This window comes from Bactrocera tryoni, chromosome 2, assembly GCF_016617805.1.
Source record: "Bactrocera tryoni isolate S06 chromosome 2, CSIRO_BtryS06_freeze2, whole genome shotgun sequence".
Taxonomy (NCBI): Eukaryota; Metazoa; Arthropoda; class Insecta; order Diptera; family Tephritidae; genus Bactrocera; species Bactrocera tryoni.
Genome location: NC_052500.1, coordinates 28,320,589 through 28,345,026, shown reverse-complemented (window position 1 = coordinate 28,345,026; position 24,438 = coordinate 28,320,589). Strand labels below are relative to the sequence as shown.

At 37.4% G+C, this 24,438-nt stretch overlaps 1 protein-coding gene across 4 annotated transcripts in view; it reads right to left on the bottom strand.

The window, feature by feature from the left end:
• The window catches only part of LOC120768568 (inhibitor of growth protein 3-like), a 144,125-nt gene that overhangs the window by 17,192 nt on the left and 102,495 nt on the right, over window positions 1-24,438 (bottom strand). The gene's annotated exons all lie outside the window — the stretch shown is intronic.

Here is a 24,438-nt window from a genome sequence, read left to right as displayed (position 1 = left end):
ACACATTTGTACGCGTCGCAAAGAGAGAAAAAGAGAGAGGGAGCGAGAGCGCGCTCGCAGCAGCGATTAGCAGAAGTCTGCTGTTTCGCCTTAAGCCCTCGGAGATTAATGCTAAATTTTCAGTTTTTAATTTAAATTTAAGTCATTAATTTTAAAAGTTGCAGCGCTTCATGAAGCGTTGGAGCCCGATGGGAAGCAGAGCAACAAAAAAATAACAAAAACTCGAAAAAGTGAAAAAAACTTAATTTATGCCGCTTGATTGACTCGTTGTCTTCTGCTTTGATATTTATGTTTATATTTTCGTTTATTGCCGTTGCTTTTTTTGTATTTTTCGGTTATTTGTAGCCAATCCATAATTAGCATTAAATTATAGAGTGGCACAGTACAAGCAAGACACTGCTAATAAGTACCTATTAATATGTTTTTCGAAACTAATAGCAGTTTATTATCATTTCGTGCTTCTTGAAGCCTTTCGAACGCCACTCTTTTAACTTTCCGGCGCCGCTCGCGTTTTTAGCTACGATTTTTGCTCCGTTTATACAGACCTATACATACTATTATTGCCTATAACCGCGTAAGCGGTGCCTACGCCAAAAAGAAGAATAAGATTTATACTATTAGCTGCTGTCGATTAACTAGTTTTGTGATGTGTTCTATTATACCCTGAACCCTGTTTGTACATATATACATATATGCGAACCAGTCCCTTAGTTTTGAAGATAAAGATCGGAAATTTTGCATAAGTTCCTTGCTATCCAAGAAGCTGCACATTTGTTGGAGCCGTCAATGTCGGACCACTATAGCATATAGCTGCCGTACAAACTGAACAATCAAAATCAAGTGCTTGTATGGGAACCTTTTTTATTTGACATGCTATCTTCACGAAATTCGCTGTGGATTATTGTCCAAGGTATCGCTACAATCTCCGAAGAAATTACGCAGATCGCAAAACTTTAGCATATAGCTGCCATACAAGCCCACCGATCAAAATCCAGACTTTGTATGGGAACCTTTTTTATTTGACAAGTTATTGCCATGAAATTTGGCACAGATGATTGTGCAAAGCAACACTATAAACTCCAAAAAAAACTTTCGGATCGGATTACTATAGCATATAGCTGTCATACAAACTGAGCGATCAAAATCAAGTGCTTGTATGGGAACCTGTTTTATTTGATGAGATATCCTTACGAAATTTGGAGTAGACTATTGCCTAAAGCAATGTTGCAATCTCGAAAGAAATTGCGCAGATCGGACCACTATAGCATATAGCTACCATAGAAACTGAGCGAACAAAACCAAGTACTTGTATAGAAAACTTTTTTATTTGACGAGATATCTGCAAGAAATTTGGCACGAGTTATTGCTCAAGGCAATGATGCAACCTGCGAGAAAATTGTTCAGTTCGAAACACTATAGCATATAGCTGCCATACAAACCACAACAAGTACTTTGATGAAATTTTTTTGTGCAGGGTATTGCAGATTAGGTAAAATGTTTTCTTGTCTTTTACGATTGATCATTTTCAACTTTCGGCGTTTAAAGCGTCGTGTGACAGTCCAACTTTATCATCTTGTGTGGCAAATGTCAAAAAGTGGCCTTGAGTTTCATGTTTTCGTATAAAAATTAATCAGCTGCACAATACAGATATTGCTCAGAAGTTTCAAGCATTGGCAGTGTGCTCTCTTACAAGCATTTTGAAGCAGCAAAAGTGAAAACTGCAAGCCAAAGCTTTAATGAATACTTGTTTCTAGCAACGTTGCATTATCGAATTTTGGCATAATTTCAAGAATTTTTATTTAATTTGAATTTTGTGCACTTTGCTTTGTAATTCGCGCTTCGACTCGCCTATTTTATATGCTATTGAATCGGTTCATATTTGCGCTTTTACGAGTTCATATTTATTTTTCCAAGCGCATCTATTTGCTCAGCTTTTATGCGCTCATACATATGATATGTATGTAGATGTGTGTGTGTGTATTACATTTCAAGCTTACTTACATTTAAAGCAGATATTCCCATGAATATATGATGAATGACTGTTTGCATTATTTATGCGCTTACTTTCCATTTTGCGCCGAACTTTCCCAATTCGTATGCAGCAGTCAGCTATTAACAACCATAAATTTATACACACACACACAACCATACATGCACACATACATACATATGTATGTATGCATTTTGTTTTTATTGATTTCTTTGCATTTAATCAATTTTTATTATCTACATTTTTTAACTATTCTTTTTATGACAGCTATGACATCGTTTTGTGGCGTTTTTTCTATATTGAAAACCCCCGAAACTTAATATTCAATTAATTCAATATGCGCTGGGCATATGCGCGTTTTTTTTATTTGTCATTTCTCCATTGATTGAGTGACTATTCGCTGGCATATATGATAGTTTTTATGATTAATGCCTTTTATGTTTTATGACGACGTTTTTCCATTTAATTTATTCTGATTCACAGGTGGTTGTATCCAATTATCATGTGCTGAATGCACCGAAAATATGGGCTCTATTAAAAATTTAGCTCTGAAATAAGCTCGAAATAGTTTTTTTTACACACTCATACATGCATATACATATGTATATTATACATGTGCATAAATGCCGAGCATTAAAATATTGCTGAAGTTAAAAAACAAGAGGAGTCTTCAAAATTTTACTCAATAAACAATCACCGCGCCAATAGCTCTCCAACTTCTTCCAACGCAATTACAGGATCTGGGTCTTGAAGCATTTTTTCTGTTCTCAAACCTCTAGAAAATGCAAATGTTTGATGAGCGACGAAAAAGTTTAAACCAATCAGCACGTCTTCTAAAAGGCCTTACATAAAAAATACTTTTAAAGGATGAGTAAAGCTTCTAATTCCTTTGTCGATTTTTTTGTCTCAAATGAAAGCATAACATCTCAAGAAGGTTGTGTCAAAATCTCAATGAGGTCGATTGGGAGTAAAAATTTCACTGTCAGAAGCTCTGTATCAACTCCAGCTTCAGACTACCAGACTATTGCAGTGTCTTCCCAACCGAGGTTGCAGCCACTAAGGTAACAGCAGATCTACTGTTCCGGAGTGCAGGCTCCTTCAGAAAAGTGGTCAACCACTTAGAAGGCAGGGCGACGTTCAATCGCTCTCAATAGCAGCGAGTTCCTTTGTGATAAGATTAGTATGGATTACAGGCCACAGGGGGATCGCAGGAAATTGTAAAGCTGATGAGCTAGCAAGGGTCGGTGCTCCCGTATGCTCTTGTCTGCTACTACTAGATAGCTTGGCTTCGCGGGGGCTTGGTCAGCGCTGGGCCACCATCGGTACATGCGCTGTTGCAAAAGCCTTTAGCCCAAGATCTATCGCAAGAGATCTAGTGAACTTTTTCTCTCAGTAAGGCTAGCCTCTTGCTAGTTGTGGAGCTTTTCCTATTGGCGTCCATGCTGTAAGGTTGGTAGTCTTATCAAACTAATGCAGTACCTGTATGGAAGAAGATGAGATGGAAACAACTCAATACTCCCTTCTTGACTGTCCCACGTTTGGGCGCGTCAAGACTTAAGAAATTGGGAGCGCAACCTTCAGACATTCCACTTAACTGGCGGGTATTTAAACGGCTGTGCAAATTTGTATTGGCTACTAAGAGTTTTGCCAATTTGTAAGTGCGCACACAAGAATTCTTCTTTTCTATGGCTTCACAAAGGACTACATATAGCAGTCCACGTGCGATCTTTAATCAGACATTTGACTTTACCTGACTTACTGATATAAAGCTTTATACACCAAACTAAAACTGTTCAAGCCGAACATGAAGAACCCAGTATCTATAGTTGACCGAAAATCTCGGTCAATGTGTGAGCCACATAATTGAAATTCAGAGGGATTCCTGTCCTGATAACATGATGCCTGTGTTAAAAATGGCTTGAATCCGGTCAATTTTCCACTTCCGGATGACTTTAACCAGGTATATACCGGGTAAGTTAACTCAATGAAAATGAGAGCGTGTGCTTTATTCATTACTGTGTATACTTGTGCTTAAAATGGGTCGAAATTTTGATCTAGCCCTCATATGACTTATATAAGGATTTTCAAAAATCAAGCTGACTTTACTCCATATAGATTGGTGATTGTATGGGAGCATTTTATTAGTAAGTGGCATGTTAAATGTATGTATGTACTACTGTGCCCAAAAAAGAAGGTGCCATTTGAATTTAAACTGCGCGCGTAGAAGGATTTGGAGAATTATTTTCTTTTTTAGGTTGGTAGTACTGTCAGTCACATTTATGTCAAATTTCATGTCAAAATATTTATTAGTGTTTGAGATACGTGTCGTTTTGTGAGCTGCTAAAAGTGAGTTTTTCGTTTTTTGCGATGTCGAAATTTGTTGAGCAAAGAATTTGCATTAAATTTTGTTTACGGAATCAATTTTCTGCTGCGGATACGTTGAGGATGGTGCAGAAAGCCTTTGGTGATGAGACTGTGTCTAAAAAAAAGTTTTACAATTGGTATAGTGAGTTCCAAGCCGGCCGTGAACGTGTCGAAGACGAAGAGTGTCCAGGGCGACCATCAACCTCAACCGACGAAGCTCACGTTCAACAAATCAAAGATGTGGTATTTAAAAACCGTCGATTAACAATTAGAGACCTTGCTGATGAAGTTGGCATATCGAAAGGCTCAGCCAATACCATTTTGAAGGATGTTTTGGGCCTCAAGCGCGTCAAATCTCGACTGGTACCGAAAACATTGAATTTTTTGGAAAAAGGCGTCGCGTTGTAGTGTGTGAAACGATGCTTTCCGACTACCAGGGTGTCATGAAATGCATTATAACTGGCGAAGAGACTTGGATCTATGCTTACGACCCCGAAACAACCGATCAATCCAAAGTCGCGCAAAAATCAAGGTCATGTTGACTGTTTTCTTCGATTATCGTGGTGTTGTGCATTATGAATTCCTTCCAACCGGTCAAACAGTCAACAAGGAATATTATTTGAACGTTATGCATCGTTTGCGTAACGCTATCCGCCTAAAAAGGCCGGAATTGTGGAAAGACAATTCTTGGTTTTTACGCCACGATAATGCACCATCCCATACTGCTCTCGTAATTCGTGATCATTTCGCCAAAAACTCGACTCATATCGCTCCGCAACCACCGTATTCACCTGATCTGGCACCGTGCGACTTCTGGCTGTTCACCAAGCTCAAAAGACCGCTCCGGGGACGCCGTTTTTATACGTTAGAGGTGATTCAAGCCGCAGCGAAGACGGAACTGAAGGCCATCCCGGAAAGTGACTACAACCAGTGTTTCGAAGATTGGAAAATCCGTTGGCATAATTGCATCGGGAGGGGATTACTTTGAAGGTGATGAAATTGATTTGGAAGAATAAATAAAGAATTTTCAAAATAAATACAATGTCACCTTATTTTTTGGGCACAGTCGTATGTGTTACTGGCAAAAATAGATAAAAATCGGGCCAATACTACTACTCGAGTATACCTGAGCAATATACAAGTTAATGCAATCAGCTTGTCCCTTTTATAAAACCTTTCAGGTTGCTCAAAATGTGTGATATTTTAATAAAAATAAATAAACAAGTTTTGTTTTTTAAATGAGGTGGTTTAGCGTGCCGTATTTAATAATATTTCTGCCTAACATTTTAACAAAATATTTTTCAAATTTTCTAATTTCATAATAAAATAGATTCTAACTATTTCATAAAAAAAAAACTTATAAGAATGTGCCTTGTTTTACACGATTTAACCCTTTTGCTCTTATGGGGTCATTTTCCTTATTCTTTATATATTTTTCGTTATTCTGTATATGCATATGTATGTACATGTTTACTAAGTTTCATAAAACTGTATTGTTTAATTTTTTTGTAATTTTAAATAATTTTTTTTTGAGATTTCAAAACCGTATTTAATACTATGTACATATTACTTTACTGACCTTTTTGTTCAGATAGAACTCAGTACATATCATAAAACTTCTAATCCCTCGCACTTGTCTGCCACAACGTGTCATTTCAATATTCAAGTGGATTAGGTTATGTTAATGGTAAAATTTTGGTTAATCTTCGATAGAAATTTATTGTTTTGTTGACAGATTGACAGTTGTAATAATAGTTGTTTCAGCTCAACAAAAGTTGCGAATCGACGCATAGAACAAATCGCTGCTATTAACTACAAAAGTTGACATAATCAAAAACATATATGTGCATAAATTAGCAGCGGATATACCGTTTCAAACAAGTAACCACATGCTCTGGGGTTGTATTGAACTGAACATTGTTGTTGTGAGGCGAGAAGCTGCGAATCGCACTCTGTTGTTATTAATAACACCATAGTTATGGCTGTCAATTAGCATACATCTTAATACGAATTTTTTTCATATAATTTTTCTAATATAATTTTCGTGCAGTAAGCAATTTAATTCGTTTTAAGATTTCCACCTTGTGTTTAGAGAATACTTGGAATTCCATTACTTTAGATAATACTACAATAATTGTAATATATATCTATAAGTACCTGTATGTATGCATCATTTTATGGAAAGGTATGAACGTAGCTGTAAATCTACTCACTGCTTTCCATAGAAAAAGTTACACTTGCCATACTCTTTGCTTTAAACTTGATATCCTTTGGCATATAAATTTTCACTTACTGACTGCGTAATTCCGTGCTGAAAGCTCTTAATTATATAATATGAAAAAAGCATTGCTCAAATATTAAATATCATGAAAAGTGAAACTTAAACTGGCGGAAATCTTACCTACATTCTTATATAAATTTGATGTTAATTGTCTTTATAGTTACATATAAGTCGTTTACGAAACCAAAGAGCCCATGTAGGTATGTATGTTCATATAAGTATGCATGGAACAGGTTTAGTTATTTACTTTTTCATTGGAATTCTCATTATTTCAAAGCGAAGACTGTATAATTGCAGATGAGAAATAAGAAAGCATGTTAACTTTATTTGCAAACTAGAATACCCAACACAAATATAGATGTCATACAAATACTTGTTTCCGTTCGTTTATTTTGTATTGTAGATCTAATCTGATATACTATACAAGTAATTGTTCGATATTAACGGTACCGATAAATGTGTAGTTTTTTGGAAGTGTGCAAAATTTCAGAGCGATCTTTCAAAAACTGAGTTAATGAAAAAATGATTTAGGAATAAAGTCGAAGATGATAGGAATTCAAAGAATTGTATTTGAGAATAATTTGATGATGTTAATTGATAAAATATTGGTCAAAGGAAGAAGTAAAGAACTCGCTTGAATTTTCGGCTTGAATGCAACTTCTCAAACTTCTTCAGTCAGAAGAAGAAATTTCAACAAACATAAAGTTTACCGAATTTTTAAAAATATCAGAAAATTTTGAAATCAGAATTTTTGTTTGATTGAATTTTGAGTTTTGATTGAAAATTAGCGATTTTTCGATATCAAGTCAAACTATGAAAAAAAAAAATACTTTAAATAAAAAGATACAGTGTCTTCAGAACATAAGAAGGTAAGTTTGCATCGAAATTTTTTTGAACACGACAGAATTAAAAAAAAAAAACTTAAATAAAAAAATATAAATTTTCCACATACATTTTGAGGCTATGTGAAAAAGGTTTCCATATAAAATTTTTGCATCTCTTCGTTACTGATAGCTTAGCAACAGCCATTTTTTCGGTAATCGAATTAAATTAGATTTCAACATTTAAAAGTGCAACCATAAACCCTTTATTTTTGATATTTTAACTTTCTTTTCCAATGGCTTTCAAACTACTATGATTTTTTATCACTTTTACGATTTTCAAAAACTTCTGCACTGGTCTATTTAATATATTTGAGATGTAAACTATGCTATATTTTAAGTTGGATCAAATTGGACACATTGCGCTAAATTTCACTAAAATCGGGTCAGTAGTTTAGGGGTTTACCTCGGACAAAAAATTTGGCACGTAATTTCTGTATATAAAAACGAGAAAAAGACTTCATTTCATAATTACTAGAAGGAATTACGTGTATTTATACAATTTAGTAATGAAAATAAAGTTAGATTTCCCTAACTCGAACCACCAAAATTCACAAAAAAATTTCAAATTAGAGAGACTTCGAGTTATGGAAGAAAATTTGTACGAAATTTGACTTCTATTGCCAATTTAAGAGTACGCGTTATGGAGAATTACCAGTTATGGACGATAAACTGTATTTATGGGTTTAGAGGTAGTCCTCGAGCGCTCTAGAACGCACACGAGTTAGCTGAAAAACACTCGAATCTAGTGGACATAAATCGAATTGTTAGATGTTCGAATTGGCAAGCAAAGGAGAGTAATGAGTGAAAACTGAATGAAAGTCTGAATTACATTCCCTTGCATAAGCAAATAGTTGGAGACGGACTGTCAGGTTATTTAGCGTATGAAGAGATTAATTTGTTGTTTGAGCAACCCGACTAGTATATGTTGATTGTTTAACTGAGACCACTTGAGAGCATCAAATTGTCTGTAGGTGTTTCTAATATACAAAACTTAATGCAGAGAAGAATGCTTTGAATTTACCTTAAAGACTGTAAAATATGTATTTCTGTTGCTCAGATGAACAAAATTTGCATTGTTATTACATGTTTGTGGCAGATACACAAGGTTCCGCATATTCTTGCCATTTTCCATTAATTATCATCTCATTTCAATGGCTTTTTGTTTTATGGCGGCAAATATCAAAATCAAACGCAATTCATTACATTGAAAATGCCATAAAATTTTCACAATCTCAAGCCACATTTGCACTAAGGCCGACAAAGCGCTTACATACACCCTGTAATGCAGCAGCTTAGTTCAATAAGAATAATGGAAGTCTTTGATTGAGCAAATGTCTACGCAAGTGTGGCTTTATACTACGAGTGCTAGTCAAGTTGCCTTGGCGTGGCAATGAGCAGATCAAACAACTGCTGTGGCTACTACAACAACAAAATAAAATAACAGCATCAACAACAGTATTAACACCAACAATCGCTAGATTAAATGCATACAGACGAAAGGAGGAAATGTTACATACTCGAATTAAGCGAAGTGCATATTCCCGTGTGTAGAATATGTATATGAACTTCAGAGTGTAGTATATATCTACTATACAAATAAATATTTTTATGGACATTGAAGTACATATGTATGTACATTTGTAACTACTCAGTGAGTGAGCGCATATGTAAAGGATTACTAAGTGAGTACGACTTTAAGTGCTCATGTTTGTTTGCGAAAAGAAAGCGAATAAAATCAGAAGCAAACTTCAAAGCAAAAAATCGTAAAACAACAAAATATACACAACTAAAGTTATACCACACAGGCAGTCAGATTTGAAACGAGTAAGACTTACAATTTTGTCTATGAATTGTGGCTCAAAGAAAGAAGCAGCATATCAACATCAGTGAAATGAGTATTTTTACACCAAAAACTTGAACAAAATCGAATTGAAGAAAAAAAAATTATATTCGTTGCACCAAAGCTAGAATACTCCTCACAAAAATTAATTTCCATACATGGACTTGATTTTTTCGGTCAGTTTGTATGACAGCTACTAGCTAGAGTGATCCGATTTGAACCAATTCTTTGGAGATAATAGCGTTCTCTTGGACAATGTTCAGTGCCAAATATCGTGAAGATATTTTGCCAAATAAAAAAGTTTTCCATACAAGGACTAGAGTTTTAGTGGTCAATTTGTATGGCAGCTACTAGCTAGAGTGATCCGATTTGAACCAATTCTTTGGAGATAATAGCGTTCTCTTGGACAATGCTCAGTGCCAAATTTCGTGAAGATATAATGTCAAATAAAAAAGTTTCCATACAAGTACTTAATTCTGATCGTTTAGTTTGTATGACAGCTGTATGAAAGAGTGATCCGATTTAAACCAATTCTTTTGATATTATAGCATTCTTTTGGAAACTGATCCGTGCCGAATTTCGTGAAGATATAATGTCAAATAAAAAAGTTTTCCATACAAGGACTAGAGTTTGAGTGGTCAATTTGTATGGCAGCTACTTGCTAGAGTGGTCCGAACTGAACAATTTATTCAGAGATTATAGCTTTCTTTTGAACAAAAGTCCGTGCCAAATTTCATGAAGATACCCTGTCAGGTAAAAAAATTTTCCCTACAAAGACTTCATTTTGACCGATCCGTTTGTACAGCAGCTATATGCTATAGTGATCCAATATCGGCAATTCCGACAAATGAGCAGCTTTTTGAGCAGAAAATGACGTGTACAAAAATTCCGTACGATATCTCAAAAACTGGGGGACTAGTTCGCGTATATACAGAAATACAACCAGACATGGCTCAATCGATTCAACTCATCACGCGGATCATTTAAACATATTTCGGCGTTTCTTTCAGTGTAGTACAAACTTCGTTGCTTGTTTGGAAAAAGTGAATCAGCTGACTCATCGTTGAGCATGCGCTACGTACTGGTACTAGTTACAGAGTAGTTCGCAATTAGTTGCTTTCATTGCGTGTATGTTGAGGTTAGCTTTATTGAGCTTTCGTTGTAGCTGTAGTATACCGGTTTGAAAAGAAATTTGCCACAAATGCAAGCGAAGTAACAATAGGAGGCATAGCGTCAAGCTGCAGAAACAACAACAACAAAAGTAGTAAATCCAACAACAACAAGCTATAATAAACAACTCCTTTGTGCTTTAGCTAGAACAAAAAATGCATATTGCAGAAATACAACAACAAAACGTGTAGCCTTACACTTTGTTTGCACTGGTTTACTGGCATTCCATTGGTACGAAACACACACACACACATACAAAATGTAAACGTCTAAGCACACATACTTATGTGTGTATGGTATATGGGCAGTCTCTTGTAACTGTATACATACTTGTGTTCTCATAGCTGTGTCACATGCAAATCTTGGCAAATTTTGCTATTACTCCATATGATTTCGACTTTTGTCGGCTGAGCTCATGCTGGGTATTCGACAGGCCTACTTTCACAAGCGTTTTAAGTGGACTTTTTACTAACATTTTAGTAGCTGCTTGAGTTTATCCAATTTACTCTTAAATCGGATTCTTCTGAACTCATTATGAGCGCTTAATCACTTTGGCTATGCGTACAGTGAAACTTCAAACTAATCGAATTGGCCCCTTCAAGGCGCGAAGTTTGAAAAAAAATATTTCTTTTTTTATTTTTTGCGTATTTTCAAATAGTTGTTAAATTACTTTTCAAGTTATAGGGTTCCAAAGTGTAGCCGCTCAGTTCAATCAGCTACATCAATTGAACGCGTTTTTCACTTTTTGAATTTGTTGGAGTGAAGAATGGACAATGGTTCTGAGATCGACTGTTCCTACAGCAAAATCCAAATATTCATCGACAGATTACTTTATGCTCACTTCATACTGGTACATCTTGTGCATATGGCTGATTTGTCGCGAGATCACGAAGTATCCCACCTTGGACCATTAGAGGGGTCTGTCCGTTGTGATGTCCAAAACATCTCGATATTGATCAAAAAGACAGTCGCACTTGATTAAATTTTTGGCGATGAAGCTTCATCAAATACCAGTGTTAATCGTTTGTATAGTGAATTCAATCGAGGTCGTAGATCACTCCAAGACGGATTTCGTCAAGGTTGTCCAAAACCAATTCTTGTTCCGGAAACTATTGATGTTGTGCAGACATGGATATTGCAAGATGGTCATGTGGCCTATCCACAGTGGGCGATTGGGCCTCGCTAGCGGCATTTAATTCAAATTTTCAAGTTTGAAAAAGCATTATTTTTTTTCACAAATCGATAACAGATGCTTTGATTAGATTTTTGGCGGTTTTTTATAAGCTCTACGATCAGCTGATCATCAGCTGTGAGCTGTCAAACACAAAACATGTTTTAGCAAGTCCTTTACAATATTTTTTCTTTGTTGTGCGCATTGATTTCGAGCCCCTTGGAAATTTACAATTTTTACTTATTTTATTAAAAGTGTGGCTTTTTATTAACGTCAAGGTATGTATTACATAAAAAATCAGTGTTTGTGACCGGTCTGTAAATGTGTTGTTCATAAGACGTAGTGGTAATTAAGTGTATTAACAACTAGCCCGCACTAGCGTGCATCTGTCGTTCGTGGAGTAGAAGTTACAACATTCGGTCTAACTCTTTTTTTAGCTGGAAGTATGAGTCATTGTGCGTCCAAAATGTGTAATATGAACTGCTATTACCTGCTACCCTTTAAATCATGGCACTTTTTAGGAACAATGTCGGTAGCAAAACGGGTACTTTTTTTAGTATGGCATGAAGAAGCGATACCAACTAAGAAGTTTCTCACCATGGAAAACTTTGTATTTGGTACTGTTCTCAAAAACCTTAAATATACTTAGGAGGAGCAGTACGAGATTGGCAAAAAGCTGCGAAATTTTACTAGTAAGCTTGTAGAAAAGTGGAAAAACTCTAGAAGAAATAAGGTTTTTTTTGAAAACAAAAATCAGGAATGGCCAGATACGCCGTTAGTATTGATTGAAAGATCATCTTCCGAAATTATTGGACGTCCACAAAAAGATATTTCGGAGTGTTGCAAAAAAACGCAAGTTAAGAAATTGTCAGGCCTTACTGAAGATGTGCCATCAGAAGCATTGTTGGTAGCTGCAAGCTGCAGCTTGTATAAAGGTGGAAAACGTAGTGCTTCACAGGTGGTGTCAATGCTAAACGCCGACGAAGAGTTTAGCGGTAAGATTTTGAAAACTATGAGTACCCCTCAGCGTCTACCGACAAAACTTTCTGATGAAAAAGCACTGGCGCTATTTGTAGATGTTGGACATACTAAGTACACATGGAATTTGTCAAAGAGAGCCGCTAAAGGGCAAAACGCCGATATATATCCATGCTACGACAAACTGCGTTGTGCGAAAAAGAAATGCTATCCTAGTGTCATCACGGTCACTGATCATTTCGCTGAAGTACCATTACAAAGCTTAGTAGACCACACGATTGCTAGGATTATTGAAGCACACCCAGAAAGTTTTCAAAACCTTATTGAAAATAACAATAACACCGAATTAACTGCTACCTACAAATGGGGTTGTGATGGCAGCAGCGGCCATTCTACTTACAGGCAAAAATTTAATGACTTCGATGGAGAGATGATAGATCAATATTTATTTTCAATTTGTATGGTACCATTGATAGTGCAGAAAGGATCGACAGTTTTATGGAAAAACAATCGGCCTTCTTCTACCCGATATTGTCGACCCATTAAATTACTTTGCGAGAAAGAATCGGCAGACTTGTCTCGCAGAGAAATTCAAAACATTAAGAGCCAAATATTAAATATTTTTCCAACATTTGTGAGTACCTTAAGAATTGATCACCAATTTCATATGACAATGCTTGATGGCAAAACGTTCAGTGTCATATCGGAATCGGGTTCGCAAACATGCGGAATCTGTAGCGCGAATCCCAAAAATATGAACGATCTAAATTTGGTGAAAAGCTTTCCTATTAATGCAAACCTATTTGAATATGGCTTATCAAGTCTCCACGCATGGATTAGGTTTTTCGAGTGTGTTTTGCACATTGCATATAGAATACCAATACAAAAGTGGCAAGCTCGTGGTGCTGACAAGGAAGTCGTTGAACAAAATAAAAGAAGTATTCAGCAGAAGCTAAGGGAAGAAATGCATTTGTTGGTGGATATACCAATAGCTGGTACTGGCAGCACGAACAACGGAAACACTGCAAGGAGGTTTTTCCAACAACCAAATTTGGCAGCTCGTATAACAGGAGTAAGCTATGATTTAATATATCGATTTAGCGTAATCTTACGAGCATTAGCTTGTGGATACGATATAAATTCGGACGCATTCGGATCTTACGCATTGGAAACTGCCGAAATTTTTGTTAAAGCCTACTCCTGGTTTTACATGCCATCGTCTGTTCACAGAATTTTAATTCATGGAGCAGATATAATAAACCATTTTTCCCTTCCGATTGGTATGATGTCCGAAGAAGCTCTTGAAGCCAGGAACAAGGACTATCGAAACATACGCGAGAGCAATACAAGAAAAAATTCCAGGAAAAATACAATGGAAGATATCATAAATGCTTTATTAGTTTCGTCTGACCCTTTGATATCTTCATTGTCAAATGGGTCTTCAATTTCGACTGCAAAAAATATTATTATGGACGATGATGTTAAGAGCTTGCTTTTAATGAAGCATCTAGATATGCCTGATTCTGATTCCGAAGATTCCGAAAATAATTTTGATTTATAAAATTTGTTTATTGAAGGTAAAAAAAAATTTTGAAATTAAAAAAAAATTAAAAAAAAATTTTGAAAATTAAAAAAATAAATTTAAACAAAATTTTTTTTTCTTAAAAAATTCTATGATTTTTTTCTGAGCTGTGAAAAAAAACCGTCTGAAGATTTCTTTTTTCGTTTAGAAGTTATTAATTAAATGCCGCTAACGAGGCCCAATCGCCCACTGTGCTATCGTGGGACTCAGACAACTATAGGAATTAGTGGGACCAGAAATAATTCATTATTGCAGGAACATTTGATGGTAGAAATTTTTTCACTTTTGATCCCACATACATTTTTGATCACTCAGAAAACAACGTGATAGATAATGAATCGTGAATTTATACGCATGTGCCCGAAAGTAAACAGCAGTCGATTGTGGACGTCTTTCAAAATGAGCCGAACCTAACAGAAGTTGTTCGTACACGAAGCACTTCAAAGCAAATGGTTGCCTCTGTTTTTTGGAAGAACTAGACATGTCGCAATCATACCCCTAGATCAACAAGCCATTGTTGCACAGCCATTATTTGACAGTTGGGTTTGTAGGAATCAGGAAAACCGACCGCCGAAGACGAATGACTCTTCACCACAATGCGAGTTCTCACAACTCGACTGAAATAGCTGCATTTTTGATCACTCAAAACATCGATTTGAGTAGTCATCCACCGTATAGTGCTGACTTGGCACCGAACGACTTTTTTATCCCTGTTCGTAAAAAAAAGGTCGACGGTTTTCCGACATCTGCAGAGGCGGTTGATGCGTTCTAAACAGATATTTTAGAGATACCTCGACCAGATTGGCAAAAGTGCTTCGAGAATTGGTTCAAGCGCCTGCAAATGTTTATAAATTTTAATGGAGTATATTTTGAAAAACAATAAAGGGATTTTCGACGATTAATTAATTTTTGTTCTCTAACTCCGGAGTATAAAAAACAACCTACGTAGTAATCTACAATTCAGTCTTTCATGCCAGAGTGGGTTTTTGTTCTAACCAACAAGTCCATAAACTTTCTAATGGTTAGTTAAGTGACAATTAAGATTTGTCTCACGGCGTTAGCTTATACAAACAGGCAATAACTAGACTCACAGTAGGTACATATATCGCTTAATATCATTTGGGTACCCAGTAATATAGTAACAGAAGGAAACGAAAAGGCAGTATTGGTTCACTCGTGGGCAGCTGGGAACAAAAATAATGTATCCTAGAGGAATACCTCAGTTCTCGGAACACTAGCAACACAGGGTACACCACAAAGCCTGCCCCAAAATAACTTTGTGGTGTGCTCCGTAGTCAATTGATGGTGGAAAGATCAAAAAGCGTCTACTTCTAAGCAAAAGGAAATTTGGTAATATTATGGTGGTCATCATTTAGCACCTACCGTTTGATCCCAACTTTTAAAAGTTGGTAAGGAGATCCAGCGGAATAGAGAATTGACGGTAAATATTCCACGGCTCTCAATGATCCAACTTAAGAGGCACTGGGCAGCTGGGGTGTAAAAATTTTAAGCGTTTTACTAAATCTAGTGGGTTGTTGGATAAAGCTTAATATGGTTAACACCCGGGAGCACAATGGGCCCAATAATGACCTAATTGCGTGCGTCTGTGGTATGGAAACCAATTTTTTAACGGACCAAACATTCGCAGAGGTAATGCTCGAAGGCTTTGTCATTCTTAACACCTTGCTATATTCTATCGATAACCTATCTATCAATACCTAACAACTTTTTCGCGGTGAGATCTCTATCTTACCAAGGTCCTTATCGCTTAAAAATATGCTTTTTTGGTTCATCCACACAGCCTGAAAGTAATTTCATTGAATTATTATATTGATGTTTCTACAACCTACAAAGGTTCGTAACGGATTTGGGCAATCTAGAGCAATGACATAACTGCCAAAAGGACCTGAGAAACTCAGTAAGCTCTCACTAAAAGTTTCTTGGTTATCTAAAACCTACAAAGGTTCGTAACGGATTTGGGCAATCTACTGCAATGACATAACTGCCAAAAGGACCTGAGAAACTCAGTAAGCTCTCACTAAAAGTTTCTTGGTTGCTTCTTGGCATGATTTCTTAAATAAATATATGGGACTGGGAGTTGTATTGACCGGATCATTGGACATTTTTGGTACAAAGAGACGTAATTGACATAGTAAGGCTCTATCTGAATTTCTCTAAGTTAACTAACATATTCACTTGTATCTGTAGGCCAGAGCAGAAGCTTCTGAAAATAGTAAAAAGTAAAAAAATATTCAAAGTCGGTTGAAATCTATTGGAAAATGAAAATAAATGAACAAAATTGAAAGGGAAAATAATTTAGAAGTCGAGCTATACGATATTTGAAGGCTCGGAAATTTATTTCGACCATTTACATACATACATCCATATGTATATTTGATTAGGCAACCAACAGCTAAACAGCTGCCACCGTTTAGCGAAATGGAATGGAGAACGAAAACTAAGAACCGCAATAACAACTTTGAAATGTATAGATTTTTAGCAACAGCATCATTTGTGCATTAGTGGCAACAACAATTCTCAATTATTGCCAATCAAATGAACTATTCATAAAAAGACTAAATGCCCTCGCACACACAAATTACCAACAGCATGGACCGACCCGCAATAACAGCGGGCTGCCATAGAACTTTTAGTGAGCCACACAATTGGGGAATAAATGGCAGACGCGGCAACACATCAGCGCTGTCAGTCGACACCGCTAGCCGTTGGCAGCCACTACCACAGCCACCTACTCAGCGCTCCATACGTCCAGCCGACCGTTCGGCTTTTCCATTCAGCCGTGCAGCAGCATTCAATCCAATCATGTTCGCAGCTCCTATTGCCTTCGACACTTATAATGCGTTAAATTAAGCCTTTACGCTCGACAGCCGCTGCATATTTCTATTTCAATTTCTATAAATAATGCGAGGGATTTGCCGGCGTGTATGTGCATCGCTTGGTGCTTGTGGAGGCTGTGTGGGCGTTGAAATGGCGGCGAAGAGGGACCAGCAAGTGCTGGCTTAGCGAATTACTATTCGGGTACGCCGCGCATCATTATGGCAGTTGTGGAATTCATTCATGAAATGGATTAGCTGTGGAAATTTCATATCTTTTCTTGTGTGTGTGTGTGACCATATGCGTGGGTGGGTGTGCATGGAGTTTCTGAAAGTTTGGCGATAAAAAATGGAATGAGTTTTTTTCGCAATATTTTGGGCTCTCCGATGAAAATGGTGTCCAGCGGTGAGAAAGAGTTTTCTGCTTAAAACTATCTCAAATCCAAAACCCAACAAATTTATTATTAATTACCATAATTTCAGTATTTTCTGGGCATCAGTCACTGGATCACTTCTGTGGGTTTTTCAAAAGTATGCTGCGGTCTTGAAACTTTCTGTTAGTTGCCGCAACTTTTCGCAGAATTTTCGTACATTACCCCTGTCGGCTAGTTTGTCAAGCTTTCCGTTTCTACCCATCTCGGCTTCGCTCTTTGTTTTTTGCAAATGCGTCTTGCTTCCAACTTCAGCTTGATGAATTTTTCTATGCTGGAATCTAGTACTACAGAAGGAGGAGGAGGCTGAATTTCCCAACCGTTTTGCCAAAGATATCTTCTTTGCTCACCCTGGTGTAATCGACCTTCACTTGCGTCGGGACGTGGACGCAAACCAGCGATATGATGAAGGACTTCGGTTTGATGCGGATTGTGACTAGACGTTCATCCACCGAGGTGAATGACAGCCCGCGGCGACAAAGTCTCTCTCTCACCACGAAACCTACACCGAGTTTGCGCTCCTTTGTATGGCGGTCTCAAACATAACGCACAACTCTCGGTAAGGGCAGGTTGTCCTTCTCTCTTTAGCACGTCTTCAAACGGATATTTTTTGGCTACACTAAGGTCTAAGGCTGGAAGTTGTGAGCTTCTTGAGCCATATGTAAAATAATCGTTTCTACCCACTCCCAAGTGAATGGCGTTCAGAGAATCACCTTACCTTAAATAACCAACTTTCGATAATAAGAAAAATATTGCTTAGGGACATCAGTGGACCTGGGAAACCTCTTTCAAAACTCTTCTTTATGAAGTCAAAAGTTTTGGGCTTGGCTAATAGATTGTGACTACTGCGAAAACATAGCCATCATAGCATATATGTACATAAGTATGTAATATGACTGACATGTATGTATGTAAGTAACTTGAATTGACAGGCGACAATTAAAGTTTGTCTCGCAAATAATATTTGAAAATTTAATAAATTATGCAATAGAAATTTCTTCCAATTCACGCTTCCTCATAATTTCTACTTGGTGACTCACTCGGCTACACTAAGCAGCAGTCACGTGACCCATTAGCTATTAAAAAGCAATAAATGAGCACTTCCTGATGGCTTCTGAGCATTTTATATGCCGGCAATTGAGATAAGCGACAAATTTTATTGACGCCAACACGCGTCTAAGGGCCATTCAACCAAACGACAGCAGAGAATGGACGAACGTACAAATGAGGTTTATTAAAAAATGAAAATTTCAAAATCCACTAAACGTTTTGTAGACAAATCAGAGACGAAGTGATGGTGAAAAAAGCGAAGCAGAGACCACTACACCTAGCAATTAAGTAAGTGACTCATTAAAATCACAAAAAAGAATGATCTACAGTTGCCACACGGACTGCGGCGACAGACAAAAGACGGGACCGTAGACTCCACGATTGCCACGGAAAGAGAAAAAACACACATTTCATTCACAACTGCCGAAGAATGTGCACAAGTAACTTAAAAACTCATTTCACCCGAAAAACGGCAAATGCGTGGTGTGCCGAGTGAAAGACTGTCGAATGCCGACAGCGCTTTACAAAAATAAGTAGAATTGAAGAAAAAAATAATTTGAACAATGTTGAATGTTGAAAAACGTTATCTTCGGTTGCAACAGAACTATAATAATACCCTTCACAAACACAAAAGGTTCCAGGAATAACTCGAGTTGAAGAATTTCTCGGGAAAATAAAGCGTTGCTTTAAACAATAATTCGACCGATATTTTGTGAAGATATCTGGCAAATAAAAAAAATCATGCAGGGATTGGTTGTGCATCGATCAGTTTGTATCGGCGTTCCCAAAACTGAGCTTCTTGAGGTGAAAAAGACGTTTGCATAATTTGAGGTCGATATCTCAAAAGCTGAGAGAGCAGCTGGCAAATATAAAGACAGATAGGCAAGAGGACGAATAGACGGACGGAGTGACAGACGGACATGGTTAAAACGACTCAGCTAAAGTGGTCCGATATCGACGTTCCCAAAAATGAGCTGAACTTGAGATCGATATTTCAAAAACTGAGGGAGTAGCTGGCAAATATAAAGACAGACGGGGAAACAGACGAATAGACGGACGGAGTGACAGACGGACATGGTTAAAACGACTCAGCTAAAGTGGTCCGATATCGACGTTCCCAAAAATGAGCTGAACTTGAGATCGATATTTCAAAAACTGAGGGAGGAGCTGGCATATAGATATAAAGATAGACGGGAAAATGGACGAATATATGGAAGGAGAGACTGTCGGACATGACGAAATCGACTCGACATATCACCCTGATCATTCTTATATACATTTGGCACTACAACTTCCACCCAAAATTAAAATACCCTGTTCAGGGTATAAAAACTAAAACGCGAAGCTGTCAACAAAAAAACTACGAAGAGAATTCTAAAATAGCAAAACAACTGACAAACAATAACAGAAAAACATATTTCATTGTTGGTGTTTCATAAGCACGCAGTGGCTCACAGCCCGTCATTGAGGCATTCAACCATCCATCCGTCCATCCATTCAGCTATCTATCGTCATCTATTCAAAAATCAAGCTGCCAAGCAAACATTGACGCCGGCAGGCAGGCCGCAGCCAACTCGATTCCAAGCACTCAGCTACTCGGCTGCTCGGTGCTTGCCTGTTTCTATTGTTGTGTGCCGCGCAGCGTTCAGCCGTCCCAGACAAGTCACACCAAGAGTCGCATGCCTGGCGCATGAAATCGTACGAGCACAAGAAATTCGGGCATTGCCAGAACAAAATAGATTGTGCGAACGATGACATTTGATGCCAAATTTTCAAGTGGAACAAACACTTCAAATACACTCACCATCAGATACACATACCTACTTACACACACACACATGCAAACACTCGACTGCAAATAAATGGCAGCCGGCACGCACGGACCCACTCATATTAACACATGCATACACAGACACACATTTCTATGAACATTATTACTTGTAAAAGCAATAACTGTCCCCAGCAGACTCAGCCGAAGCCAACCGAATAGCCAAATAGCAGACAGACAGCGCGCAGGAATCAAACAAACCTAAATGTAAAATGTGAGAACTCAACTTTCATATTTGGACCCGCCAGTGGCAGTGCTGGGCGCAAGTAGTTGGTGCTACCGCTGTTGGTTTGCGTGTAGCCGGGCGGTGGCAAACACAGCGGTGCAGAATGTGCGAAAATAGCCGAAAGACAAGCCAGACAATCTGCAGTTATGAAGATATATTAGAGCAAATAGTCAAAGGGAGCAACAAGATGAAATTGCGGCATTGATGGAATGCCGACATGCCGAAATGCCAGTGCGAAGGCTAGATTCGTGCGGTCTAGCCGCGTCGCACAGTGTGGCAAGTGAGAAGAGAAATGAAGGAATATATCACTTAACTGTTGCATGGATATCTTGAAGGGTTGAGGTTCTATATAGTGATATTTATGATAAGAAGTTAACAAGCTATAGCTGTTCGATCTGCACAAATCCTTCGTGTATAGCAACATTTTAAATACATACCATGGTACAGTTCGTAAAACTACTTTGTCAAGTTGAGAAGTCCTTGGATGGGAAGGACTTGAGTTTGATCGTTCAGTTTGTATGGCAGCTATATGCTATAGTGGTCCGATATTGGCGGTACCGACAAATGCGCAGCTTTTTTATGAGAAAAAGACGTGTGCGAAATTTCAGAACTATATCTCAAAAACTGAGGGACTAGTTGGCGTGTATGCAGAAAGACAGCCAGGCCAAAATAGCTACTCAGCTCGTCACGGTGATCGCTTACAAAACGATCAGCCGTACAGTGTGTTCCGAAGACGCTTTTGATATTGTAAAGCAGTTGAGGAAGACCAGAATGAGTTCATCTGAGATCTTGCGTAACAATTGGAGCTGTATCCAATCACTTTGCGGATGGATCTTGGTTTGCGGGATTACACAGTCCCACTTGTACAAGAATTGAAACTGAATAACGATCTGTCGCGTCGCACGTTCGGTGAATAGGCCTAAAATGAGATGCCCATCGATCCCCCGATTTTATTCAACGATGAGGCTCAATTTTCGTTGAATGGCCACCTCAATAGAGAGTACTGACGCATTTGGAGTGATCAGAATCCACAAGTCATTGTTGAGGTGCCGTTACATTCTCAAAAAATCACTGTTTGCTGTGCTCTATGGGCAGAAGAAATCATTGTTCCATATTTCTTCAAAAATGAAGCTGGTCACAATGTTCCAAACAATGGGGAACGCTATAGAGCCATGATTAATTACATTTTCGTGCCTGACTCAGAGGATGTCGATGTGGACAAGCTTTCGTGCCAACTGAGCGATCCTACATGCCATACATCCAATGAAACAGTCAATATATTGAAGGAAGAATTTTAGTGAGCGCATTATCTTGTGTCTCAGACCTGCAAGATCGTGCGATTTAACACCGTTCGACTAATTTTTGTGAGGTTCTGTAGAGTCGCAAGTCTACGCAGATAAGTCCAAGACGGCTGACGCCTTGGCAGAGTTATTCGGCGTGCTATTGCTGAAATACGGTTCCAACTGCTGCAAAAAGTGGTCGATGATTGGGTCTCTCGGCTGAAATTTTTTCGAACCAAATGCGGCGTTCAGTTGCTTGATATAATTTTTAAGACATAATGGCAAACCCTTAAACAACTAAATTCTTGGTCCTAACATTAAATTATATGCTGGAAGACCACATGCCCAAAAAACACCTTTTATTTCATCTAAGTAAATATGTAACTCAGAGTGTAAATATAAAGACTAATAAACCGCTTTCCCAAAAGATATGTACATATGTAAATAACAATTATGATAAAAATCGATAAGTCATTAGAATTAGGCATTTGTGATGCGGAGTAGTAAGGCATGTGAGTATTTTTATTTGCATACCACCACTGTGCCCGGCGACTAGCCTAGACGGATGACTGTCGCCTCGACGACTCATGACAGCGTGTGCCGCCGTATGACGCACAGTCAACAAGCAGATACTTACTCGTACATCTTAATAGACAGACGAGAATGCGACCGAAAGGCGATGAAGTTGGAATTCGAATTTAAGCCGGTTGGAGTCGGTGTCGTCGACGCTGACGACCTCATGACGATTTCAACGGCAGCAATAACGCCAACAAACAGAACGGAAAATGGGAAATTAAAAAGTATAAACGCTGCAAGCGCATACAAAAGAGAAAATGCCAACACAATTTCAAATATACAAACACACACATACACATAGAAAGCGACACAGACATGCCGAGGCAAATAAAATATTGAAATTTGAAAGTGGACGCGCTCAAAGGAAAGTGAAAAACTGAAATGCTGAAAGACGAATACAAATACAAAAATACAAATAATCGTAGTAGAAATATCAAGTTAGAAATATCAAGTGGGACAGCAAATAACACGGCTAATGGAAAGCGGTTGGGGCATAAATTTAAAAATGACAAACAAAAAAGGAAACAGGAAAATACAAAAACAAACAAAAATGGAAAAGGAAAAATTAAATGGAAAAAAATACAAAAAAAAATCAAATGAAAAAATACAAAAAGAAATCAAATGAAAAAATACAAATGTAAATGTAAATGGAAATGAGATATTTGGTATTAGCAATTTTACGGATTTGGTAAAAGATTTTGAATATAAATTCAACACAAACACACCGAGGCAGACAAATATGAAACTGATAAGCGTGGCCTGCGGCGTTTATGGCAATCGGGCTTAAATATTGGTATAAAAATAAAGCGAATGTGTAAACATAATCCCCAAGAATTTTCTCTTACAATACAAACATAATATTTCATTTCGACTTCTTCTAAATTTCTTTTAAATTTCATTGTTTTGTAATGGAAATTAGCCGCACAAGGAGAATTTGTACGAGAATGAGTCTATCTATGTATGTATATCTATAAATAATGGAATATGCATATAGACTAACATACATAAGTATGTATGTATCTCTTACTTTGAGGTTTTCACTTCTCCTCCTACAACTATGTCCATAGAATAGCTAATTACATAAAATTCCTATGTGTGCTTTTCATAAGAGAATTATATCGTGTTCAGCATTATCTTAATTTAGGGCTTATTATTAATTTATGCACATGATTTTCCGATTTTATAAATCCGAAATAATGTTTCCTCCTTAATAGGTTTATACCCTGAACAGGGTATATTAAGTTTGTCACGAATTTTGTAACACCAAAAAGGAAGCGTCGGAGACCCTATAAAGTACATATATAAATGATCAGTATGTTGAGCTGAGTCGATTTAGCCATGCCTGTCTGTCTGTCTAACCGTCTAACCGTCTGTCTGTATATACGAACTAGTCCCTCAGTTTTTAAGATATTGTTTTGAAATTTTGCAGACGTCATTTCTCTTCAAGAAGCTGCTCATTTGTCGGAACTGCCGATATCGGACCACTATAACATATAGCTGCCATACAAACTGAACGATCGGAATCAAGTTCTTGTATGGAAAACTTTCACATTTGACAAGATATATTCACGAAATTTGGTATAGATTATTTTTTAAGGCAACAATGTAATCTCCGAAGAAATTGTTCAGATCGGATTACTATAGCATATAGCTGCCATACAAACTGAACGATCGGAATCAAGTTCTTGTATGGAAAACTTTCACATTTGACAAGATATATTCACGAAATTTGGTATAGATTATTTTCTAAGGCAACAATGTAATCTCCGAAGAAATTGTTCAGATCGGATTACTATAGCATATAGCTGCCATACAAACTGAACGATCGGAATCAAGTTCTTGTATGGAAAACTTTCACATTTGACAAGATATATTCACGAAATTTGGTATAGATTATTTTTTAAGGCAATAATACAATCTCCGAAGAAATTGTTCAGATCGGATTACTATAGC